At 43.4% G+C, this 25,882-nt stretch overlaps 1 long non-coding RNA gene across 1 annotated transcript in view; it reads left to right on the top strand.

Annotated features, from left to right (window-relative positions):
* LOC127477981 (uncharacterized) overlaps positions 1–25,882 on the top strand; it is a 295,990-nt gene that overhangs the window by 251,369 nt on the left and 18,739 nt on the right. The window contains exons 5-6 of the long non-coding RNA XR_007907086.1: positions 23,390–23,435; positions 24,923–25,046. This is a non-coding gene — a long non-coding RNA (uncharacterized LOC127477981). The remainder of the gene's footprint in view (positions 1–23,389; positions 23,436–24,922; positions 25,047–25,882) is intronic.

The following is a 25,882-nucleotide window of genomic DNA, read 5'->3' as shown; positions in this document are numbered from 1 at the left end:
ATCTGAGTACATTTGTTTTGCAAAGTGCTGGGAGCTGCATGGCTTGTTGATGTTTTCCAAAGCTTTCACAAAAGCTGTTGAAACCCTGCGTGTTGCACAGTGAGGAATTTAGGAATTTTCCACTCCCACTCCCCAACTGTTTTTTGGGTTAGTGTTTGTGTTTCTCTGGAGCACCCTGCAAACACCTCCTGTCAGGAGGGGATGGCAGAGGGGCTCTGATGTCAGGAGGGCAGCCTGTCTTTCCATGGAATGTTACTTGTCCACTGAGATCCTGTAAGAAATTCCTGGGAAGACTTTCCTTCATGTGCACAGCCCTTCCAGTGGAAGTGATGTCCCAAAACACTTAAAAGGGTTTCTTCTGTGGAGTTAAAACCTTCTCTTTTCCCATTCCTCCCTTGCCTATTTCCTCCTTCCACCTCCAGGCATTCCAAAGTAAGGACTTGCCTGGTCACTAATTTGTTTTATCTATTTGAAGATGAAGATGCTTTTGCTCTTTCAAGAGCAAAAAAAAAGTAGTTTGAGAGATGCTGATTTTGGGAACAACTGAGGCAGCAGGACCAGGCTTAACTTCAGCCTGCAGCTGATGTGTGGCTGGACCAGGAGCAAAGTCTCCTCTGGCCAGAGGAAGGAAGGAACAGCTCTGCTCTGACTGTTTATTGTCAGCAGTGTTGCCTGGACACTACAGTAGCAAATGGCCTCTGAACTGGAAGGGAAATGATGACAAATCACTTTCTGCTTTAGGACACCATCATGTTTTAATGTGGGCTTTGTTTATTCAACTGCTTTTTCATGGATAATGGTCTCCTTATGCCATAGGGTTTTGTGTAGATTGTCTTGATCATCTGTTCTTACAACGTGGTATGAGATGGTTTCCATGCTGGAGGAGGAAAGACAAGCCACACTTTGCATCTTGAGAATCCCCAGGAGCCAAATAGCAAAGCTCCCTCCAAGCATTACCTCCTGTGCTCCAGAGCCCTGATTTTGAAAGATTGCATCTTGCAGAACTTCCAGACCATGAACCTTGGCAAGCATGAGCTTCTACACATTCCCAAAATGACAGGAAAAATAAAATTGGCTAAATTAACCACTGAACCTGCTTCCCCTTTCCTACACCTTCAAGTTATAGCAGTAAACATCATTAAGATCATTCACTTTTTAGTCAAATATAAAGTGTGACTAAAAGATACTTTACACCACAAAAAATATTCTGATAAATGAAGTTCCAGGCTGGATGCATATTATGTAGCAGTTTGGAAAATCACTGCCCCTCATTTCAACCCTGTGCTGTACAAATCAAATTGCAAATGAAGCCTGCTTCTGTTGGATGGTGCCAACCATCTGATAAGGAGATCTTGGCTGACTCCTCATGTGTCTTAAGGGGATATAAGAAATGAATATTTGTAATTTTTATTACTCTTTGAAAATACCATTTTTTTATGCCTTACAAAAACTGCTTGATCAATTTTCATCTCAAATCAATTATCACAGGGCCTTTTCTCTTTCTGCAGACTGTTAAGCTTTTGTCTCTCAGAGTTTATCTTAATAATCACAAAAAATCCAATGACCCATAACAGGATTCACATTATTCCTTTTTATGTTTTACTCTGTGTACAATTTGGAAATGTCTGGATCTGAATGGAGCTGTGACTGAGGGTAATTTAGGATGGTTGAGGTGTGCAGAATAGGAGCAGAAAGCTGGTGGTACCTCTTCAGTTCCAGCCAGGTCAGCATTTTCCCTCACATCCGGACCCTGAGCTGCAGTTTCATTTTAAGTTTCCCTTGATGGCTGTTCTGCTTGGACTTCTGTTGTAAAAGCAAATAACTACATAGAAATTTGTTATTTTAAACTTGGCCTGGGCCCTTACCAGGCTGCTGGTGAACCACTGGTGCTGCTGGGGAGAAGGGGAAGGTGAGTGATGCACACACTGAGGAAAGGAAGGTGAAACTGGGGGGATTAGCCCTCCAATGTTCTTGCTCTTCATACTTTAAGCTCAAGAAATTTGTCTAAATTGGAAGTCAACACCATTCATCCTGCAGTGGTTTCTGTGCAGTGATATGGAATGTGAATTAGCACAACGGTGAAACAGAAACGTAGTTTTTATCGTTATTTGTTAAATTTTTACTTGGTTTGTATTAGGAAAAAGGTTATTTAGTAAAACTACCTCATTTATTTAAATATTATTATTTTAGAATCAAATATATAAATTCTCTAAACTGATAGTTACATTAATTATTAAATGTATATATCAATTCTATAAATGAATAGCTACTCTAATTATTAAATGCTTGCTTAGTGTTAAAGTTTTCTCCAAGTGTGTGCCTGCCATATGCTAATGGCAAGCTGGTTAATATTATTTATTCCAACCTACATGGTTTCTAGCTATATGAATCTGTAGAAAGAATTTTTTTTGTGTGAATAGTGATGTGTTTTCAGAGCAAGTAATTTTTCAGTTTCTCCTCATCTGTTGGGAACTGGTTTCAAGGGCTGTGTTTGCTTGTTGTGGTTGTAATCCCAATCCTGAGCTTGTTACTCTGACTCCAGAATCCTGTCTTAGGTAAAAGTTTAGGGATGAAACCTTCAGTGAAGCAGAGCTTGGTTCTTCAGGAGTTTCCCAGCACGTTTTCCAGCACAAGGGATCAAGTGGGAAGGGTGAGCTGCAAGCAGAGAACTGAACAGCACAGGGTATCTCCCCAATGATTATCACTGTTATCAAAGTGGAATTTATCCAATTAGCCAGTGCCATTAAACAGCTTCCATGGACTCTTTTCTCCTGCCACATTTCAATGTGTTTATATCTTGAAGGAGTGAAGGATGTATTGTCTGACATGACAGCTTGCTTTGTGTGCAGCTCCCTCTTCATTTCAACTCAGTGACTGACAAAAGACAGGAGTGGGTCTTTTTGATGTAGCACAGGGAATTATTTCCTGATTTGACATCCTAATTGATTGGGGATTTCTTATTATATTAAGGGGTTTTCATCCTGAATTGCTCAGCAAAACAGCATTGGTTCCCTGCAATAGGAGGATAAAAAGGAGGATGTATTTAAGCATCCTTTTCTGTGCTGTGACTACTCCATATGGCTAACAATCTTTTCCCCCCTCTCCTCTTGTTACCTTCAGCCCTGTGCTTCTCTTCTCTGAAGTGGCTTCAGAACTTCTTTATAGTGGCTTTTTTTTCAAAGCATTTTCGAGTAGTACTGGTTGAAAAATAGAGTGTATTCATGTAAAAAGTTGACAACCTGCATGTTTTCACTACAAAATTAAAGCCATGTTTTGGATTTTCCTCTCTTTTCAATGATAAATGGATGGTAAAGGAAGAGAGGGGAAGGACACTGGAGAAACTCTTTGGTACAAAGGAAAGATCCTTTACAAAGAGAAATTCACACCACTCAGCTGAGGGAAATCTGGGTTGGTGGCATTGCTGTAGGTTTAAACTCTTTTCTACATGATCTGGGCAATCCAGAACATTGACTTTTCCTAAAAAATATGGGAATTCCCGGGAGCCTTCAATCAGACCAGAAGGCATTGGGTTGGTGGGATGTGAGGTGCTCCTCTGGTGAGCTTTCCATGCCTGGTTTTGGCATTGACACCCACCCTGGTGCCACCCCTGCTGTGCCAGGCTGGTGTGCCAACCAGCGTGGCCAAAGCCATGGGCCACTTGCCTCAGTGCTCCCTCCTGCCCAGCCAGAGGAAATTTGTGTGAAATTATAGCCTTACCCTTGAAATAAAGATTGTGGAATCATAGACTAGTTTGGTTTGGAAGGGATCTTAAAGATCATCTACTGCCAACCCCCCTGCCATGGGCAGGGACACCTTCCACCAGCCCAGGTTGCTCCAAGCCCCGTCCAACCTGGCCTTGGACACTTCCAGGGATGGGGCAGCCACAGCTTCTCTGGGCAACCTGTGCCAGGGCCTCCCCACCCTCACAGGGAAGGATTTCTTTCTAATATCCCATCTAAATTGAGACTATCAGTTTAAAGCCATTCCCCCTTGTCATGTTACTCCAGGCCCTTTTCCAGAGGGCCTCTCCAGCTCTCCTGCAGACCTTTTGGGTACTGGAAGGGGCTCTCAGGTCTCCCTGGAGCCTTCTCTTCTCCAGGTGAACCCCCCCAGCTCTCCCAGCCTGGCTCCAGAGCAGAGGGGCTCCAGCCCTTGGAGAATCTCCAGGGCCTCCTCTGGACCACACCAGGGTGCAGCCAATGGATTTGACTGTTGGGCAGAAATAGGAATGTCAAGAGCACTAGGACTGGTGAGATGCAGGCAGGGGGGAAGCACAGGCTCAGCACAGCATCTTAAAAAAAATAAACAAATGAAGTGAATTGATTGTTTTTATGGAGATTTTCCTTTAGGGAGAAAGTTGCTCTGACTTTTGGAAGGAGCTGGATTTTCCATCATATTCGTGTGCTTCAAGAAATGGAAAATACAGTGATGATGATGCTGATTGTTTTTAAAATGAAACTGTCTGTAGTTATCTCTAGAGATAATAATCCCCTGCTGGTTTAGTGCTTCCTTGATTTGGTTTGTGTAAATCTGGAGAATGAGGCATCTTGAGGCTGCCTCCCCCCCCAGAGCAGGGGCTCAGCTCAGCCACCTTTCCAAAGGGATTTTCTAAACTGATTCTGCAAAGTTTTGCTGGGATGCTTTAGCTCTCAGATGTTCTTAATCCTGGACCCAAAGCTTCAATACAGCAATCTTTTCTCCCACTGATTTCATGTTTTTATTGCAAGCTACTTGATTTTGACCCTCTGATTTGCACAGACCTGGTGGCATGTCTGTGTGCTGGCAGGTTTGAGCATCTTGGGGGACAGAACAGATGCTGCCTGGCCCCCAGGTACTCCAGTACTGCTCTGCAAAGTCAGTGGAGTGGAGGGATGGTGCCTATTTTATACCTTTTTTTCATTTGTCTGAATGCAAGTGGCCACACGTGAAGGATAAGATTCAGGATTTGCAGGTTTATGTTGGGTTTGTGCATAGGAACACACAGGTAAAACAACTTTTTGTGACTGATTTGACAATTATTCCTTCTTAGGGGCAGTTTGGTCTTGCATATACCTTTTAATTTTTTTATCCTAATATCTGAAAGTGCTTTTCAACCACTTAGATTAATTATTTACATTTTAACATTATAGAAAATAGGAAAGAAAGTAGAGAGAGGTTAAACATACACGTCTCTGTTGCTTATAATGACACCTAGATCTACACCAAGTTTGCCTGATTCCCACTCTCCACAGTTACTTTGGGACAGTTGTTTGACCTGCGCTCTGTCTGTATTTATTTCAGCCATGTCTCATGGTTGCCCCAGCTTGTGGTTTTTTGAAATCACTATCAGCTGAATGTGCTGTTAAAAAAATAATGTCTGAGGCTGCCTTTCAAAACAGATTTTGCTGTGATCCCCACGAATTCATGTAAAAAAAGTCCTCATGTGCTTGTTCATGGATAGAACCCAAATTTCTGATGCTGGTGGTGTGAGACACGAGTGTGACGGGCACCAGCTCAGCCAGCTGAGTGCTGTCACCCCTGTCAGAGGCTGGGCCACCAGAGGTGACAATTTGCAGCTGCCACCAGCTGATGGAGTTGGTCCCTCAGCTGAAGTGAGGGGTGTCAGCAGAGCTGTGCTCACACTGCATTCTGAGTTCTACTGAGGCAATGGGGGTGTGAAAATGATAAGGATGTGTAGAACAGATCAGAGGACCTCTGGAATGGCATTTGTGGAGCCCAGTTAGGCCTCTTTTCTCCAGATTATGTCAGTATAACACAGCTGATTTTGGAGCCTAAATATGACAGTGCTTCATCAGAATATCATGTTAAAAAGGGTGTAAAGTGTAATCTGGGGGACAATCATGAGGAAACCCCCTGGGAGTGAGACATAGGATCTTCCAGCTATGAAAAGCCACCAAGGGGTTAATCATCCTCCACTGCATATGAAATGACAACAAGCTCTTGGCAGCTTTCCCCATTCTTTATATAACACTTCCAAGCCTGAAGCTTGTATCCTCCTAGTAATGCTTTTAATTTGTGCTCTGCTGGGGAGAGGCCAAGATTTAATCGAAATCATTAGAATGTCTTTGCTTGAAGTAGCTGAGGGCTTGTAGTGAGCTGGAGGAGGTTCCTGCAGAGTAATTAAAAGGAATCCACGAGGTCGTCACTGGTGCCTGAGCTACTCCAGACACGGGTTCAGGGGGGAAAGGTTGAGTTTAATGACAACTCCTCTTAACTTACGTGGGATGCTTGCACAGCCACAGAGTTTTAATAATTAAACTTTGTCTTCCCTTCCCACACACCTGCCCAAGGATTGTTTTTGCTTTGTCTCAGTACAGCCAAGAGGGGCTCCAAGCAGAGCCCAGGAGCCCCATTTCTCAGAGATTGGGGGCTGAGGGGGCTCTGCCACCTGGATCCACATTTCAATTGTCTGGTTTATCTTTTATCTCTAAAATGAGATGAATTTCAATGTTCCTGTACGAGTGCACTGTGAGAGTGTGGAGTGTGAACAACTGTGGGTATTTATTTACAGTCTCAGCTGAGATCTGGTCTTGAATTTGGATTCTATTTACATGGGACTATCAGAACACAGGTGTTGTTGCTCTCACTGTATATTGGTGCCTCTGTATGGATTTCAGTCCTGTATGTGCCTGAAAGCCAGTGCCATGCTCTTGGTGTGTGCACAGGAAAATCAGCTGCTGAGGTAATTCTGAGGCACAATACATATGCTAATTGCTTAGTGTAAATTAGAACATGCACTTTTTCTTTGTTAGTTATATATTAAACAAAAAGGTACTCAAAGGAAAGCTGAAAAAAATGAATTTTCTATCTCTTGCACTGTACAGTCCCAGTGTTGTACAGGCAGTGATGGAGTGAACTGGCAAGTGAGGAATTTGTGTGAGAAACTGTCTTTTTTGAATGACTTCTTATTCCTACATTTGAATACAGCCTCTTATTGTAGAGTAGGTACAAATAATGAACTAATAGTGAATGTTAAAGATTTAGGGAATTGTCTGTGAACTTTTGACCCTGGGAATATAAGGAGGTTTGCTTTTCAGGAGAATTAGTCTAGCTGGGCTAATGGGTGCCAATAAGGGCTGTAAGCAGTGTGTCAGGGACCAAATCTTTTAATTAACCGCTGAGTGAAAAGTAGTTTGGGAAATGCAATAAGTCAGATTCAGGTCAGATCAAGCAGAATAATATGTGGGCAATGAAGAAATTAACATACTAGGAAATGCAAGCTGAAAATCTCCAAACTTTCCTTATTAGACTGATAGAAAATGGGATTTACTTTGATTGCTTCAAGAAAACATTGCACCTACTTTTACTGACTTGTTCTAGCAAGGTTTAGACTTTCCTGGCCAATGTCATGGGCAGATGAAAAAGATTAAACTGGATTAAACTGGAGACATACCATGGTCCAGCTTTGAAATGCCTGTGACTTGTGGCACAGGCTGGCTCAGTACTGGCCTGTGTTCAGTGGTTCTGCTCAGGGTGAGGATGCCCACAGTGTCACACCAAGGATTACATTGCTGCTCTGCTCCTACCTCGTCTTTCTTGACAAATAATATTGTCTCTGAGCTTCTTTGAATTCTCATTTTTTCTGAATCTACTGTCTGTTGCTTTGACAGTGGCACTTTAACTTCGCAGGGAGCAGTTTGTCTTTTTGTCCTGTGCTTGTGTCATCCCTGTCACAGCTGTGTCAAGAAATCACAGAACCATTTAGGCTGGAAAAGACCTTTAAATCGAGTCCAATGGTTAAACCAGCACTGCCAAACCCAGCACTAACCCATGGCCCCAAGTTCCACATCCACACGTCTCTTAAATCCCCCCAGGATGGGGACTCAAGGTGAGCACCACTAATTATTAACTCAACATGGATAATTGCATTCAGCAGTGGCCTGTAGATGTAAGGATCTCAATTTTAATTATACCTTATTAACAAAATGAGTAGGATCAGAACTACATCTAGAGAGTTCAGAAGGTAAACCAGTGCCTGTCAACGTATCATTACAGAGTAAGGGTTGAATTATTAGTTTAGTTCATATCTAATAGGATTTTAATCCTATTCTGATTGTTCTCTGTGCACATCAAAAAGTATTATTTTATAGAAGGACTATGACTTAAATTGTGGTCTAGAGGGCTTTGAAATTAATGGAAAAACTCCAACTAAGCTTAAAGGGCTTTGAATCAATCTGTTTTCAGTCTTTTGCATCAATACTAAAATTTAAATACGCTTTGGAAACCGTGATTGTGGGTCCCTGATTTCTTAAGTATCATTATCAACAATGACAATGTGGCATCTGATCTGCCAAATGACTTCTTTAAACCTCCACTAATGTCCCAGTCATCACTAACTACTTAAGTAATTTATTTAATTGGAAACTGCACTAACTTCAGTGTTACTGCACTGCAGAGTTGTGAGGGATTCCATAAGATCAGAAACAACTTCCCAAGCCCCATTGCATTTCCTCCTTGCTTTCTGACTGGCTTGATAGTTGCAAAGTTTAGACAGAAAAATATTTTCTTTCTTCATAATTGTTGCAAGGTGCACCTCTTGCCAAAAATCAAAGGCCTAAATTGAATTCACTGACTTTTAATCCGTCCTGCTGTCAGCTACAATGCATGTTTAATTGTTCTGTCTGTATGTTGTTGGGCTGGAACAGTTTCAAACAATCTACCAATCATGAGCAGGAAAAAAATCATTAGAAAATCAATTTCTGCTTAATTGCAGATCTTTCTTCCAAATGGGAATGAAGCAAGATTTATAACCTCAGCCCCACTGACTGCACAGGGATGGCACTTGAGCCTGTCAGGTTTTCATCTGGTAGCTGTGGCAGGGACAGCTTTGACTTTTTCCACCTGCTGTGGGTGAGCACAGGGAGGGCCCTGGGGAGCAAAAGGCTGTGGCACAAGCCAGGTGGAGCACAAGAGGCAGTGTTTACAAACCAAGGGAGAAAGCAAAGCAGTAGGAGGGAATTTCAAATGCATTTTTTATTTACACATTTCTTCTGAATGCTCTGAGTGGACACCACAGTGTCTGCCTTGTGGAGACCCCCCTTTGGCATCTGACTGTCGATGCCAACACTGGGAAAATCCTGGATCCCAGAGCTCTTTGGGTAGTTCACTCTCTGCTCCCAGAACAAGGGATCTCAGAGGTGAACTCCTGTCACTCAACAGGAGAGCTTTGCCATTGACATCAGTAGGGTCACAATTTCAATCCATCTGAAAACCTGTGCTGACCCCCTTCCAGGTTCCTCCTGCTTTGCTGAGGAAATGTAGCTCCACTCCCCTTTAAGTTCAAAATAAGTAGAAGAGAGTCACAGTGTAAATATCAAGCAATAGCTAAAAGTGAATTTACCAAAGTTCAATAAACATAAAAATGATGAATTTAGATGTCATGTAATTAACTCAGAATTACATGAGCAATAACCAAGTAATTACACCTTTAATAATGCATTAAACTTGTCAGGAATACTTAGTCATTCAACTAGAATTTAACAAGATAGCCTATAGCAAGTTACAGTAATTAGATATCACTACTGAAAACATTGACAGTTCCTAACTGATACCTTTTATTATAAAGTTAAATGCCAAACATTTCTTTGGAGTGGATTAAGGAATAATATTGCCAGTGTTTAAGACCATACTGCCTACCCCTATAAATTGTATGCAGGTATAAAAAAGCAGCAACAAACAAGACCCTAAGAAAAAAAATATATCTCAGCTACACCTATCAATCCTTTACCCAAATGTGGTTCAGGTTCTCACTCCTGTGATTTAAATTCCAGCCTAAGAGAGTCTGTGCCCTGGCAGGACCCTGAGCACAAAGGGAGGGGGAAGAGAACACTTTGTCAGGCAGGTGAGGAGAAGGCCAGTGGCATCCCTGGGGTGCAGGTTCAGAGGGACTGAGGCCCAGAGCAGCCTTTGCAGGAGGACAGCAGCAAACCCAGCCACGCTCAGGAGTTTGTCAGTTAGATATTAGGGCAGGACTTGGGCTTGCTAACAACTAAATCACATTGTTTAGGCTACAGGAGAGGGGTTTTGGAGAAAGAGGTGGAACAGAATTGAAAGTTTACTTGCTGCTTCTGAATGTGGGAGATATTTCTGCTGGGTTTATGTTCTTCAGTCTATGCACTTGGCAAATAATTCTTTTTCTTTTCTTTTATAGTAACCATGCCAAAGAGTAAAGTTTGTTCCAGAGCAAACTGAAAGAATAATGTAAAAAGAAAAAAATTCTATTGGTCAAGTCTAATTGTAGTTTTTCTGCAACAAGTATGTTTTGTTTAATTATACTCTTTAAAAACTTTTGAACCCTTTTCTTATTTACAACAATAATCCCCACATTTTGCCTGGATTCACAAATATTTCTGGTTTTATAAAGTTCATCTCTTTAGCTAATTCCTTGAGAGAGAAAGTATGCAATCCTAACCTGGACATGGACTGGAATCTCTGCTGCTTAGGGGAACCATCTGTACTTTATACCAAACTAAACAGAGATTAATGGTGTCTCTGTGGAACAGGAGAGATCAGCTGGAATGATCACATACATCTTTTGTAATTTCTTTGTTCATCTGTATAATTACAAGTCTTATCAGGCTGCATGCTGAGCTATGGCTGATTGTCAGTAAGGCTTCTCTTGATTGCATCTTATATAAATATTCAGTCTTGTAGGATGCAATTCCAGGGTCCAAACGACTATACCTTAGTCCATGGATACAAGGTCCTGGCCTTTTTTGTTACACTGATAATCAAATTAACTCCTAAAAGGCTTCCAGCTACCAAGCCCCCAGTTCCTCTGCCCTCCTAATGCTGCTGCTCTGCTCTGGAGCAGGGTGGCTCTGCTCACTCCTTCTCTCCACATACATAAGATTATTCATGAAATGAAACCACTGCATTTATGTTTACAGGATTCTCAGCCAGTTGCATGGCAACTGGAATTGTCTTTACTTTTATGCATATTAAAATAATTCAATAGATGCCCTTTCAATAATTAATTGGTAATGAATGTAGAGGCTGTAGAATGCTTTCTCTGATGTGTTTAGGCTTTATCCAGTGGTTAAACTGGATAAACAAGCCTTGTTCTTCCATGTTAGGACTTTCCCGGAGATGCCATGCACTGTTCTCAAAAATAACAGGCAGTAAACCAAACCCAGAGGAGCTGAGTGACCTGAGCAGTGTCAAGGCCATCCAAATGTGTTTGTCAACAGGACAGAAACACTCTATCTGTGAGTAGGCTGCAGCAATTCTCAATCCATTTCCAACATTTCCTGTGCTCCCAACACCCACCCAGTGCCCTGCATCTCCTTGCACTCCCAGCTGGCTCCTCCAGTGTGCAGCTTCCTCCTCAAAATGCCCAAGCTCAGAACAGCAATGCCATGCCTCCTGGATGTGTCTCTCTCTGCATTGTCCTTGTGTTGTGTATCTAAAATAGCTGATGTGTTGAACCTTTTAGATGTGCTGGTTGTGTTCTGCTTTATGAGACAAGGAATTGAGTGTTCCCCAAAAGGCTTCCCACGTTTGTTCCCAGAAACAGAAGTACAGGAATTTGTTGAAAGTCTGAGCCATGATATGTGTGGAGGCCCATTTCACTAAGCAGTTGATGAGTTTATTACTGAATAAGTTGCTGGGGAAAAACTCAGATCCTGTCTTGAAATCCAAAGCTTGCACAGCATATTGAGGACTCCGGCATTGATCCTGAGGGTGGGCAGCTCCAGTGGGTGCTTTCCTGGGCTCTTCATCACTGTGAGCAGCCTGGAGCACAGAGGAGGCACCTCTGTTGTCCCAGGCTGGCAACTGATGAAGTGACAATGGGCTGTGATAACTCTCCAGCCAGTGCTGGATTATAGACAGTCACTGCAGCCTATTAACACTTCTAACAATGTGGGTGGCTTTGCTTCCCTGAATGTGAAAGGCATTAAATAGGGACTGAAAAGCTGAAGCCCATATGAAGTCAGGAGTGTTCCTGGGACAGCAAAAGTAGAGGCTTTCAGATGATTTTTTTTTTTGAGCCAGTTTGAGACTGGGGGCCATGTGTGTCAAGAGTTTTTTACATGAAAGCCCAGCATGTTGTGTGGGGGGTTTATGTGAGGGCAGAGCCTCTGGGCTGCCTCATGAGTGACCTGCTCATCTCCCCTGATGTGGACAGGAGAAGGGGTACACTGAATTATCACCTAGGTATTTTTATACTAACTTTAAAATTTCCTGGAGAACATGGAGTCCAGCAGGTCTTGATCCTGCAATGGATCTGGACCTGGTTTACCTTTCCACTGAATTTCCTAACTTTAGACTGCACTTCAGGGTCCTGGACTTAGAGTCCAGTTGCTGAAGAGAGGCTGATCTGGTCTCTTTGCTGCCAGTGAAAGGAGGAATAGGTTCCCCAGAATAAGTTGTTTTGGGCTAGTGAACTGCTGATTCCTGAGTTAGTGAGCTCAGGGAGTTCAAAGCCCCATGAGCAGCAGAGCTGCAAAGGCAGGGTTGGAGTTGTGCAGCTGGAAGGGGGGAAAATGGCAGAACAGTAAAATTGCTGCCCTTTTAGTGATGGTGGAGTGTCAGGTTCTGTGGGCTGAGCGTGGCCATGCACAGACCTCTCTCCCACACCAGCAGGCAGTCTGTTCTCAGTTTTTTTCCTGCAGTAGTAATGCTGTTAAAAAGTCATATTTAAGTGATACTTTCTTAAATGTATATTTTAAACTAATGTACTGTTTACTCAGAAATCATCATAAGTACTGTCAGTGGGGCTGTGGTAGCAGATGAGGAAGGCTTTGGTGGTTGTACTGGGGCATGTCCCATTTCCTCACTCTGCTGCTTTTTCCCAGGCATTTGCTGTGGTGTGCTGGCCCTGTGGATTTTGGTGATACATCTGTGTGACTGGGAAGGACAGTAAACATATTTGACTTGAAAATAACCCTGCAAAAAGGGTTTGGTTTTAGTCCATATTAATTTGTTGCAGGCAGTAAAAGGATCAACATGAAGATGGGAATGATCCAAAGGAATGAAGAAATAATGGGGGAAAGATTGTCTTAATTAAGACACTCTCCCACTTCTATCATGTCATGAAAATGGTGGATAGAAAAGTTTCTTTAGAGCTATAAAAGTTAGTCCACAATTTCTGTCATATATTAACTGTATTCTGGCTGCTGCATGAATTACCCTTTAATGGCATGCACTCTATAATAACCTACATAGACAGATACACCTTAACTATTATCTTTCCCAAATGGTGCAGGAGCACTGGACCGTGCATTACACCCCCACTGGAAGCAATCAGGCAGTAGATGTTTAGTCTGGAAAGGTCCAGAGAATATATTTCTCCTACCACCTACTTGCCACAAAATGTTTTCCAATGACTTATTTAAGACCTAATGAAAAAGACCAAAAGGCTGTAATCCAGTAGAGGAAGAGAGCAGGAGAAATCAAAGTCATCAGCAGTGTCCCAAGGGCTGAGAAATGCAGGGAACTTGCTGAAGTACCCAGGAAATCCTCGAATGCTGGTGGTGCAGGCAAAACATCTGGAGTGATTGCTGTTAACAGGGCTTGGAGGAAAGCTCTTCCCTTCTTAATCCACTGCCCTGTGCTGGGCTAATGCAGTGCCCAGTGGCTCCAGTGTCACTGCAGGTCCTGCTGTTCTCCTTAGGGGTATCTTCAGGGGATCAGGGAAAGCAGGAAAACTGAATTGTTTTCTCCCCCTTTTAATATCGAATGTCTTTTTGATCCTTTCAGCAAACTAGTGGAAACCCTGAAAGATGGGATTAACCCAATATAAAGATGAGGTGGGCATGCTGGGAAAAGATTTGAAGTAACATATTTATTAAGTCCTTAATGAAAGTATTAATCTTTTGTGACAGGATGAGGGAAGTGAAGTGAAGATGACCTAGCTGTTTTACAGCTGTGTAAGTACACAGTCTGCACATATATCCCTGCTTTGGACAGCAATGGAATTCTTCAGTGTCCACCAAAATCTAAATTTCAGTCTTTGTCTTATTACAGCCCTGACTCAGCAGATCCCTTCAGCATCGTTTTGCTTTCAATTCCATGAGGCACAAGCTGGCTTAAATACTTTGGACTCCCCAGTTTGATTCCAAGTGAGATAGAAAATGGCAAAATTTAGAACATGGAGCCTACAGGTGCACTAATCCCCTGGCGTCCTGGGTGCCAAGATGTGTTTCCAATCTGGCCCATGTGCCAAAGATCCTCTTCCCCTTTTATAGTTCATTTAATCAGGAGTGGTTTTGACAAAAACCAGAAAAATCTCCTGGAATCACCTCCCGTGCTCACAAGTGATTGTCCAATGGTTTGTGCAGTGTTCCCATGCAGAGGTTATATAAAAATGTTCTGTTGCCATGTGAACTGGAGGTTTGTTTGGATGTAGCATCAATACCCAGGAGGGGAGAAAGGGCTGGGGGGAGGGAAGAGAGGAGAAGACACTGGCACAGTGCCAACCTCTGGAGTTTTTTGTGATGATAAATGGTTCACAAGGAGTCAGCATGACCTGCCAAGCAAACCCAAATGCTCTCAAAGAGCCCTGGGCTTCAGATCCTGCTGACAGACAAGTCCTCCTTATCAGCCTCTCTGCTCAAACTCAGCAGAGTGTGCACAGCAAGGGAGGGCACAGAAGGCTGCCCTGGCAGATGATGTCCACCCACTTTGACTGCTGTAGCAGCTTTGCATTTGCTCCCAGCTGGACACCCAGATCACAGCAGATCCCCTCTGCTCTTGCCTGGGGTGGAGCAAAGGCCTTGCTGGTTTCTAAAGGGAGGAATTCCCGTTCAAAAATGTTGGCTGGGCTAGAAGGGACCTTGTTTCTGTTTGACCTGCATCAGAGCTAGAGCTTCCCTGCATTTGGGTTGGATTTTGTTTTGTCCTGCTTTTTGGGTGTTTTTTTTTTTTTTTTTTGTATTTGACTCCAGTGAAAGGTTTGGGATGTATAGCTTTGAAAATGGATTTCATATTTATTCCTGATATTTTTTTTCTCGTTATCCATGCTCTCCTAGAAATTTTCAGTCTCGTTCTGATGGGCAGGTTAAGGCATGAGTTCAGTGGTGGTTTGGGGAATGTTTGTGCACCCCTTGGAACTCCTGACTGATTTTATGGAAATCTGTAACTTCAGCCCCCATGGTACCCCAAGCTGACAGAAACCATAATGCACTCAAATTACTCTTGCAGGAAACAACTACAAGGACAATCAAAGGTATAATTAATGTGAAATAAGTATTCCCTGGCAGAACAGGCTTAAGGGATTGAGGAAGCTGAAGAGAACTGGGTTTCTCCCATTACTCTAAGGGGGAATTTTGAAGCAATGGAAAATCTTCAGGAGAGTAATCAAATGTAGGAAGACACGTTAGAAAGATCCTGCAGTTAACCAAAGGGGAACTATTCAAATCCTCTAAACCTAAAAAGAATGAAACAAGATAGATTGAGAAATTAAAAATGTAAACCAGAGAGAAAAGATAAAGGGACTGAATAATGAGTCTTCCACTGTTTGGGGGAGTCCAATCACCTCTCCCTTATCCACTCTGCTGTTCATACAAAGTGCAGGTGACAGGGGACATAAGAAGGACATTATGAAATATAAGTAGTCACAGGACACTTGAAAATACAAAGTATTTTAATAGTAGTAACTGTGAGCAGAGTGGATTAAATAGGTGCTTTGGTGAATAGATGATGAGTCAGATGATCTGCAAACCCCAAGCTGTGGAGAGAGAGCCTGGTGGCAGCAGCAGGAGGACAGGGTGAGCTAGCAGGAGATGGCTCTGGGGGGAGCAGAGGAAACCCTTGGAACAAGCTGTGCCACATGTCCCTGAGCCAGCCTGGAGGGAGCTGGAGCACATGGAACGTGCAGTGCAGGGCTGGAGGAGATGCTGGGGTGGCTGCAGGTGTGGTGGAGCTACACGGGCTCTGTGCCTGAGAGGAAGGGCTCAACGAGCCAGGGGCTGATCAGCACCAGGCTGGGGAGGCTCTTCTCTCTCTGGGCTGGGATTAGCTCTGTCAGAGTCAGGGAAGGCTTTTCTGTGCTGTTCCTTGCTGTAAGTTTTTGAAGGGCTTTGAGGGCTTGGCCATGAGCTTGTGTGATCAAGCTGAATTCTCTGTGCTTCCCACAAAGCACATGGAGTTAATGGAATAAATGTTAATGGAGTTAATGGAATAATACCTTATGATAAGCACAACACGGACACAAGAGTTAACACTTGCAGTCCATACCTGGCTTTTCCCTTCATTGACTTTGTCATGTATTTATCGTTCTGTGCATGTGTAAAACGAGGAGAGGTCGCAGCAGGTACCACCTTTCTGTACAACTGGAGAGAAATGGGAAAGGAGAGTCTGGGGACAGGTTGATACAAGTGGGTGAGGCTTCCAGGGATGAGGAGGTTGCTTGTCTAACCAATTCCTTCCTCTCTACTTAGTTACTGTTGCCATCAATGTGAAGACTCAACAGCTGCAATACATATTTGATTTTGTGAGTGGGACTTAAGTAGACAGAAAATCAAATTGGAGCCAAGAACTAGCCTGAAGGCAGGCACATCCTAATGCAAAAACTTTTTTAAAAGGGATTTGAGCATTCCCTGTGGCACAGCTCCCCTGTCCCGCTGCTGCTGATGCAGCATGGACTGGTTTCCCCCAATTTCCAGAAGACCAAAGAAATTAAATACTCTTCTGTCAAAACCAAACTGCCTCTGGGCAGCAGATGAGGAGGGTTTGTGAGCTCTCTGTCTTGTATTGGTTTTACTTTTTTTTTTCCCTTTCCATCCTGTATTTGCTCTTTAAGAAATTGTCATTGGGGAGGGAGGGGGGAAGGCAAACAAAAGTTGACTTTTGTGAAGCGGCTGAGACTTGGCAGTTGTGTGGAGGTCACGGTGCTCAGTCAGTGTCAGCCTCCATTCCCCAGAGTTGTACCCTGTAATGTATTTATTTATCATTACAGACGGCCAAAATTTTCCCCCGCTCTCAGTTTGTTGTGTCCAAGGCCGCGGGTTCCGACAGGGATCAGCAGCACTCCCGCGGTGATGGAGCAGCTCGTCAAAAGCTGAATTAGATGTTAAATCTTTCTGAAGTGGGGAGGAGGTGGAAGGAGGGGAATCACATTGTGCTAAGAATTTATCATGTGTTGTTTCCTGTGAGATAATGTACAGGGGAAGATTTGTTACGGTGCAAGTTTCAAACTGCTGTTTCAGGGCTACAGTGTCTGCCAAGCTTATGATGTATTTGATCTTTTCTGAAAGTCCTTCTCCTTTTCTACCTTTTGTTAAGCTGTCTGTCTTCCAGGTAGGTAAATAGTTAAAATGCTCCACCTGCTGAAATATGTAAATGTAAGCACCTAAATTTGCATGGATAAGAGGAATAAGAAGAAATCTGCTAGATGAGTGTGAGACCCGGTGAGGCTCCAGCTCCCAGACAGAAGGTTGGATGCTCAAGTTGTCCCTTAGCTTTGTGGTTGGATATGTTAGACAAGTTGTGAAGGTGTGCCTTTCTGCAGAAACTCCTGAATTTTGGGATAGACCTTGAAAAAAACAAGGCCTTGCTTTGCAAAGGTGCTGCACGTGCCCAGCATTACAGAAAGCCCAAAGAAGCAACAGTCTGATGGTGCTTCTCAAAACATTTGTTGAACCATTTTGCATCAGTCAGCATCTCTTCCAGTGCAGGTCCCTCTCTCTACCTTGTAAAATGGTGGAAATACTCTGTGTTCTTTTGCTCTTTCATCACACTCCTTTTATCCTCAGACAGAAGTAGAGATGAGTCTCATTTATGCTTCCTGATATAACTGTGGTTGTTATCTGCAGTCACTGAAAGGGCAGCTCAGGTACCTTATTAATGGACTGTAAAATACACCCCTTTTAATCTAAATGGAGAAGGGGTAAGTGTCAGATTTTTCTCTCTGAATAAATATGTTGGCATAAGAATCTTTGGGGTAAAAGTTTTTCTCCAATTCCTCAATAAAACGTCAAGTGCAATGATAGATGAACTGGCAGTCCTGAAGTTTACTCAATATTGTTTTGTTCTCAGTATCTAGGTCAAGATATTTCTGCTTTGCTTGGATCAGACAAAGTTTCCACAGATCTTAAATAACACTGTTAATATTATAAGTGCTTTGGTTATCAGGCAGGAAGGAAGCTTATTGATCAGCAGGGTAAGCACTGTGTGCATGTGAGCCACCTTTTCCTGCCTGGCTGTAATGAATCTGAAATCCAGAGGCAGGCATGTCCCCTGTGCTGAGGGTGGGAAGAGAGCTGGTAACACACCTTCCTCCCTGCCTCAGCTGCTTCAATGGTCTCTATCAGAGGCACCTGCACAACCTTTAACATAATTTTTCCACAAAGCAATCCTGGAAGTTTGTGCTTCTGTGTCCTTTGCACAGGAGACAGTGAGGTGCAGGGAGAAGTCAAAAATTCACCTGCTGTTGAATGAATTTGGCCCTGACTTTGGACTTGACCCCAATCTATGTACTGCCAAGGTGCTGGTTTGTCCTTTGGGCTGGGTGAACTTGTCAGATGTGGGTTCCCACCTGAGTGTCCTTAGAGGAAAAAGCCATGGCTGTTTAGAGCCCCTGAGCTCAGGAAACATGAGCAGATATCAAATGTGTCATAAGTCAACAATGACTTTGGCACTGCAACCCCTCACTTCATCCAGGGTTTGGGACCTCAATCAGCTGCTCAGGTGGTTTGATTTGGGTAAAAGTGACTTAGAGGTTAAATCCAGGAAAAAAATTTTCTGACTTTTCTAGGCTGTCCTAAAAAGAGCTTTTGTCCATCATTCTTTTTGGAGGTTTGTGATGTTGCCAAAGAAATCCAAGGTAACCTGTCTTTGCTGTATGTACATTGTGACATTGTCTCTCTTAAGAACAGCTCCTGGTTTTCACATTGTTATTTACAGAAAACAGCTCACAGGGCAATAGCAGGAGCCCTGAGTGATCATCCTTTGTGGGATGAAAGATAAAATCATGTTGTTTCCTCTGCCCATTCACTGAGTGAGAGTTGAACCCTTTCTGTGAAATAGGGAGGCTTTGACAAGAGGAGAGGAGAAGAGCAGGTAGCCAGGGAATTAGAGCATCGTTCTGGGATGTGGGAAATGCTTATTTGAACCTCTCTGATTGGGAAGTGGAGCTTCTGCAGGAGTGCAGGACCTGCTGAGCAATCCAGTGAAGCAGCAATGGCATTTATGTGACATGGCTTGGCCTGAGAGGAGGCCCTGGGGTGGGCTCTGGGAGGAACATGCCCCTCCTGGGAGTGCTTGGCACTCACCTGCAGCTCCTGCAAGGGACTGAGGGACAGGAAAGCCTGTTTTGTGGGGTCCCAGCAGATCAAGTGGTGACATGCCCAGACACTGAGCTGCACAGGGAGCACTGCTGCTGGAACAAGGATGCAGAAAGAGTTGGGAATTAGGCACATCCCCTGCTCAGTGAAGGTGGGCACAGGGCAAGTTGTGCAGAGTGGCTGAGCTGCTCCAGCAGTTCACTCTGACCAAAAGAGTTCATCCTTTGCTGAGAGTCAGGATGGACAGAAGGGACAGCTCTTCCTTCAGCCTGTCTCCTACTGGCACTTGTTGCACAAGAGAAGTCTCAGCTCAGTGTTTTAAGAGGAACCCTTTCCTAAAGTTGCCAGCTTCTGGTGAAAAAACATGAAACTGGTGGGGTTTGTTTGCATAGAAGGTTTGGAAAGTGTCACCTACAGCCTGTCAGAGAGTGACAACCTCTTGGAATCTTTTTTATTGGCACTTCCTTTCTGCAGCATTCGAAGAGAGCAAAGAGCTGATCCTCTGTGACTTTCATGTTTACTTTGGAAAGGATGTTTCTCCAAGAGAACTGGGATTGTCTCTGGAGAGACCAAGCTGTCATTGACAGACTTGTGCATTCTGACTGTAGGAGGAGAAAGGCCAATTTTATGAAGCTGTGTCTCCCCACATGTGCTGCTCCCAGCCTGAGGGCAGGCTGACAGGGAGCAGGGTGCTGGGGGACAGGGAGTGGTGCCCTTGGCTGGTGCCAGCAGCAGAAAGACAGAACCTGGTCTTCAGGGACCATCTCCCTTGTGGTAGAAAATCCTAATGGATTTGTTTTAATTTAGGCCTGGAAGTCAATAGGTTGGCTTTCTCTTCCCTCTTTTGTTTTTGGGATCATAAATTTACTATTTTTTGACCATGAAAGGAGGAACTGGTTGAATGAGAAACTCCTTCATAATGTGCAAGAGTGGCAGAAGGCCCTGGGCAGGCTGGGGACAGGGCAGGGTTGGAGGAACACGGGCAGGGTGGGACTCTGGGAGGGTGTCCATGTGCACGGGGGGGTTCTCCCCATCAGCAGCTAACGCTGGGGCTCCAGGGCTGGGCTGTGTCTGTGGGCTTGTGGGGGAGGCTCAAAGAGATTCTTGGCATAAAATCTTGGGTCTTGGATCCTCTTTGCTTAATGGATTGCTCTGTCTCCCCAGTGACACCACTGCAGCTGCAAGCCACAGAGGCACTTTGGCTGAAGTCCTCGTGGTTTAAAGGAGAGAACAGTGGATAGATCTCCACAGCAGGAGCAGGACTGAATGATCCCTGTCCACTCCAGCCTGGGTGAGTCCCAGTTCTGCTCACCTGAGGGACACATCTCCCCATGTCCCAGGCTCTGGAGAAGAGAGAATTAGTATGTGCAAAGTTTTCAGTTCATAGAGAAAGATTTGAGGTCTCTGCCCAGGAGGCTTTTTTGTACCTTCTTTGGCTTTTGGAAGTTACAAAGTTTATTTTTGTCTGAGTTGGCCTGTTTCTTTAATATATGGCAAAGGTGGCTAGAATCCTGCATAGACACTTTTTAATATTTCGTATAAACCTAAACAAATACATTAAATAAAGGTCCTTTCACCTCCAGCTTGATGGTTCAAATCCAATCGTGCTTGGGAACAGAACTGTTCAAGCAGTAAAAATAAAACATCTCCTGATTTATGAATAGGAGTGTCAAGCTTTGACTTGTTCTGATTACTGGCATCACATTATTTGTGAATATTCAGACAACTGCCAGAAATTCATGGAACACGTTTGTGAATCCCCAAAGTTTCATAAACTTCAGCCTGAGCAGTTATTTGCTTTCTGGTGAAGAAGTGGGCTGGGGCTGAAGCAGTCTGACAAGACCAGCTCACTAATGCTCAGGTCCCACAGTAACAATAATGAGTGCAAAGGCTCTTGTTTCTCTTGCACAGCAGAAGGTGGCAATTCTGCCCCAGTTCACACCAGACAATTGCCATTTGCTCTCGGGAGCTGTTGCTGCTGGTTTGAGGAAGCCAAGGAAGAAGGGACCCAGCTTGACTTTCAAATGTTGCATTGTTTGCTGGGCCAGCTGTTGGAAAAAAATCTGTTATTTGCTTCAAGGCTGAATTGTTCTACTGGAGAAACCATGGCCAAGTGACACCAGGTTGTGGAGAACAGGAGGAGGGGGAAGTGGGGCTGTGGTTCAGAGTCCTGCACAAGGCAGGACACAGAGCTGTTCCAACACAAGTGGATCAGTCACTCTGTGTGTTTGTACCAGTGTCCAAGTGCCCTGAAAAGCACAGGGATTTGGCAAATCCATGTGGATTCCACACCAGGAGTAGAGGTGCCACATCTAGAACCTAAAGTCAAAGCATTTCTGTGCTGAGATGACTCTCTCCCTGCCAGACTCTGCCATTCCAGTGGAAGGTGTCCCTGCCCACAGCAGGGGGATTGGAATTAGATGATCTTTAAGGTCGAACCCAAACCATTCTATGATTCACTTATTTTTTAGGCATCCAAAAGCAATTGGTGAATCCCAGGCTATGGGAATCTCACTCAAAGCAATGTCAGTGGCTTACAGTGTGTCAGAGCTACTCTGGGACTAATTGCACATGATGTTTTGAGCATTTTTTTAATGTTCTTTTCCTTTTTCTATGAGTCTTTATATTTTCTCACTGCTTTTTCTCCATCTGCAGACAGTAAAATTTAGAAAAGGTTATTATAGCTTTGTCACAATATATAACACCTGCATGGAGAAGTGGCAGGGTAGGAATAACATGGCATGGTTTGCTTCTGCTCTCACTTTGCAGATGTGCAACTTTAAAATGTTACTTGTAATTTCTGTTGGTGTTACAAATAATAGATCAGGTCCACAATTTATTTGCTGGAGGTTCCAACAGATGTGGTGTAATTAACAGACTGTAATCATTAGGTTTTGGAGAGAGGGTGACACATCAATTTTTTAACTGTTTTTTCCACTTAGAAATACATCCAAGTAGTGCTGCCTCCAGAGGGATGTGCACATGGATGGATGTACTTTGTGCATGCCATTTTATACACACTCCCACTTTGCTTTCCAAGCATTAACATGTGTAAATCCCTTTGGCACGTGCAGATATGTGCAAGTGGGTCGTGCATCATAGCATTTATTTGCATGTGGAAGAAAGCACATGTGGAATTGTGTGCACTGGGAGAAAAGCACATGTGGAATTGTGTGCACTGGGTTACACTTGCACTGAAGGATTTTGAATGTTTGACCTTAGGTGGTGTCTCTTCATCTGCAACTCAGTGATTCAGTTCCTTTTGCCTTAAAAATAAAGGCAGGATGACTTTGGGTGGAGCAATAGTGATATTATTTTAGGAAATAAACCTTTGAGGTGTGTTGCTCAGTTACACCTCCTTTAATATAGTAACATGAAAACCACAGAGATGGAGAAACCAGTTTTGGTGGGTGCATAGAGGTGCAGCTCAGGGGTGCAGGTGATGAGCTGATACCCAAGTCTGCAGGGAGCACAACCCAGGGGTCCTTCCTCCCCACACAAATAACCCTGGGGCTGCAGCACAACACCACAAGCTCTCTGTTATGGGTCCCATCTGTTCCACAGACTCGTCCAACCAGTTGAGTTTTGCTCTCAGGGTCTTCAAGCAGGAGGGGCCTGTGGTGCTGTGATGCCCATTCCCAGAGTGATGTAGGACAGGGCTCAAAGGGGGGAATCTCCTGCAGGTGGTTCAGGTTAGGAGTTGTAATGAGCTTCTGAGAATGTTAATGCGTGTGTTTGAGTTTTGAGGGTGGTTGAAATAGGGGGAAAAAAGGTCTGGAGAGAACTGCTTTTCCTTCACCTTTTGGGAGGGTTCTCAGAATTTTATCCAGTAGCTCCTAGTTTCTGCCAATAAACTCTCTTGGTGCACAGCAGTAAGGGTCATGGCAATATCTGAAAGCCTTGCCCTGAAATGGCATTAAAACCTAAGAAATTTCACTGGGGAAGCAGGTGAGAGCCTTGTGGCAAACTGTTGGGTTATCCACCACTATACAGCTGCCATTGATTATTTAAATGCTTTTTTTAAATTATAAGTGAATGAGAGTACCCCTCTCATGGTACCCACATGGATTGTTTTCTTCTGCTTTAGGAGAAATTGGATTTTTCACTTTGTGTCTTTGAGAGGCTCTGATTCAGGTTTCCTACTGTTCTATCCCTTTCTTTAGGGACAGTGCAGGAGGCAGGAATCTGAACTGCCTGATGCTTGAGAAGGTGAGTAATGACTTGGAGAAGACCTCGTGCGTATCTTTTGATCTTTGGGCTTCAGGCACCCCTTCACCCATAATTAACTCATGTGTTGACTGATCACCTGAGTGATCAAGGGAGACTCAGCATGTCAGGGGAAACCAGGAAACTATTACTCTATGGCAAAACAGCAATCAAGCCAACTCGTCTGTGATACAAATCAGATCCCTGCAAGAGCAAGTCACGTAATGGCAAACTGTGCTGGAGATGGATGAGATCCTAAATCATTATCTTCAATAGCATCAATTATGTTTACAGGGTAAGCCCATGGTATCTTCATGGCAAGCACTACATCCAGATAACAGCAGCAGCAGCAACAACAGAAATTAAAATTACAGCCTGAATTTGGGGAGGGGCAGTGCACTAGACACAACTGGCCAATAAATCAAGACCATCCGTGGGTGAGATGGAGGGGAATGGTAATGGTTATCATACTGTTGTATAAAATGCACATCTTAGGGTATATAGATCATTTAAAATACATATGAATTTGAAATCAGCCAAAAGATATGTCAGGCATTTTTCTTTGTAGAATTATGGTATGTTTTTAAAGCCTAAGTGCTTTTCAGTACAAATTTTAGCATGTTTTGCATTCAAATGGAACATCTACTATACGTGTGAAGCCCTTGCACACACTGACTGTAAAAGTGGAGGGAATCATTGGATTTATAGGTTCTTTTGCACATTCTGTCAAAGTCAGCCCTTCTGCCTAATGGAGCCAAGGAACTGGAAAGGCTTTCATTGCACAACTTTGCATAAGAGAGATGGTGTTTGCTGTCTGACACATCACAACCTGTAAACAAAGACTCAAAACAAGTCTGCATTAAAAGAAGGAACCTCAGCTGGGAAGGGATTACATTAATAACAATTTCTGTAATGTCTTTATCAGCATTTCTGTGGCCAGTTTGTGATAATAAACAGGCAAAAAAAAAAAGCTCTTGTTTGAGATGGAAGTAAATTCCAGGCTGATATGAGTGATGTACCTCATAACCAGTTATAATTAGAAGGGAGGCTTCTTACAGCTCTGTTCCTCTATAAATCACAGCAGATATTACCCCAACTTGTACAACAACTATGAAATATGCTATGAAATGTGAAATGCATGAAATAGGTTCTTTTGTTGCAATTTCATTCTCAGAAAAGCTCTAATTTGACACAAGCTTATGCCTTTTTTTGACAGGTTTCTTAAAAATAAGGCCCCAATTCCCTATTAAAATTTCCATTTAATAAAGTCTTTTTTTGTTTGGTTTTTTTTTTTTTATAATCACAGTTTGTGCAAACTGAAAGCATTGCATATTTGGGTACACAGAATCCCTGGAAGAGCTGATCGAAAAAACTCAAGCCAACCTTGTCTACAGCAGAAGCTTCATCTCAAACAAAATTTTACACTGAAGAAGCCAGAAATACAGGATAGTAACTAAATAGATGTGTATTTTCCTTTCCTCTTCTGACAGAGTCATCTTTGAGCTGGCCTGATGCCCACCTGCTTTATTCCAGATGTGGCCATGGAAAGTCCCTAAGGAAAGCAACCACAGGGAAGAAAGTCTTGCTGGCTTAATACCTAAAAACAAAAGCAAAGTAAGATTCCTTGAGTCTTTTTCTTATATTGATGTCTAAGTTTTTGTCCTATGAATTTTATTATATTTTTAATAGAAGATGAATGAGTTTATGTCAGAAGTGTGTTCTCTGGAAACAGAAGAGCCATCCAGGACTGTTGGTATGGCAGGGCTGTAGCTGCCTCTATGGATCCTAATTTAAAGCTGTAATTGCAGATAAAAACATAATTATATCCCCCAGCCACCTTAACTGAAAGGATTGATTCACAAGAGCAAAGCATGATAAGAACTTCTCTATGGGCCAAGTGCTCATGGACATTTGAACCCCCTCGTTTGGGCATGGCCTGGATTTGTTCTTGTGTGGAAGAACATCATGGGCACTGGGGAGACTTAGAAAACAACCATGGTTCCCCTTCTCTCAGAGCAGGTTTTTTGAATGAATGTGTTTAGAGGACCTGAGGAGGAATAAAAGTAGAAGATTGTAGTTCCTCCTTGAATCTGCCCATATTACAGGATATTAAATGTACAGCATGCTAAATACGCCCAAGGTCTTTTATTGTGAGTGATCCTCAGAGAAGATGCAAACCCCACTTTTCCTTAAAGGGAATTGGTGGAGGCTGAAGATCCTGAACCCCCCTTTCAGAACAGGGCCCTGTAACAGAAGGGGGGCACTCCCTGTCCTGGCATTCTCTCAGCCCACCGGCACAGGAGTATCTCATCACAGCTAGGGAGGGGAACACCCAGGACCTTCAAGGTACCAAAACACTTTCAGGGATCTCAGCCCAAGAGATTAGCTCTTCTTTAGCAACCCAGATTATTTTATCTTCAGAGCCAAATAACTCTACTTATGGTGCAGTC

The sequence above is a fragment of the Manacus candei genome, unplaced genomic scaffold (genome assembly GCF_025592945.1).
Source record: "Manacus candei isolate 608988 ecotype Guabito, Panama unplaced genomic scaffold, ASM2559294v1 h1tg000057l, whole genome shotgun sequence".
NCBI lineage: Eukaryota > Metazoa > Chordata > Aves > Passeriformes > Pipridae > Manacus > Manacus candei.
The sequence above is the reverse complement of the archived record's forward strand: the minus strand, read 5'-3'. Positions and strand labels throughout refer to the sequence as shown.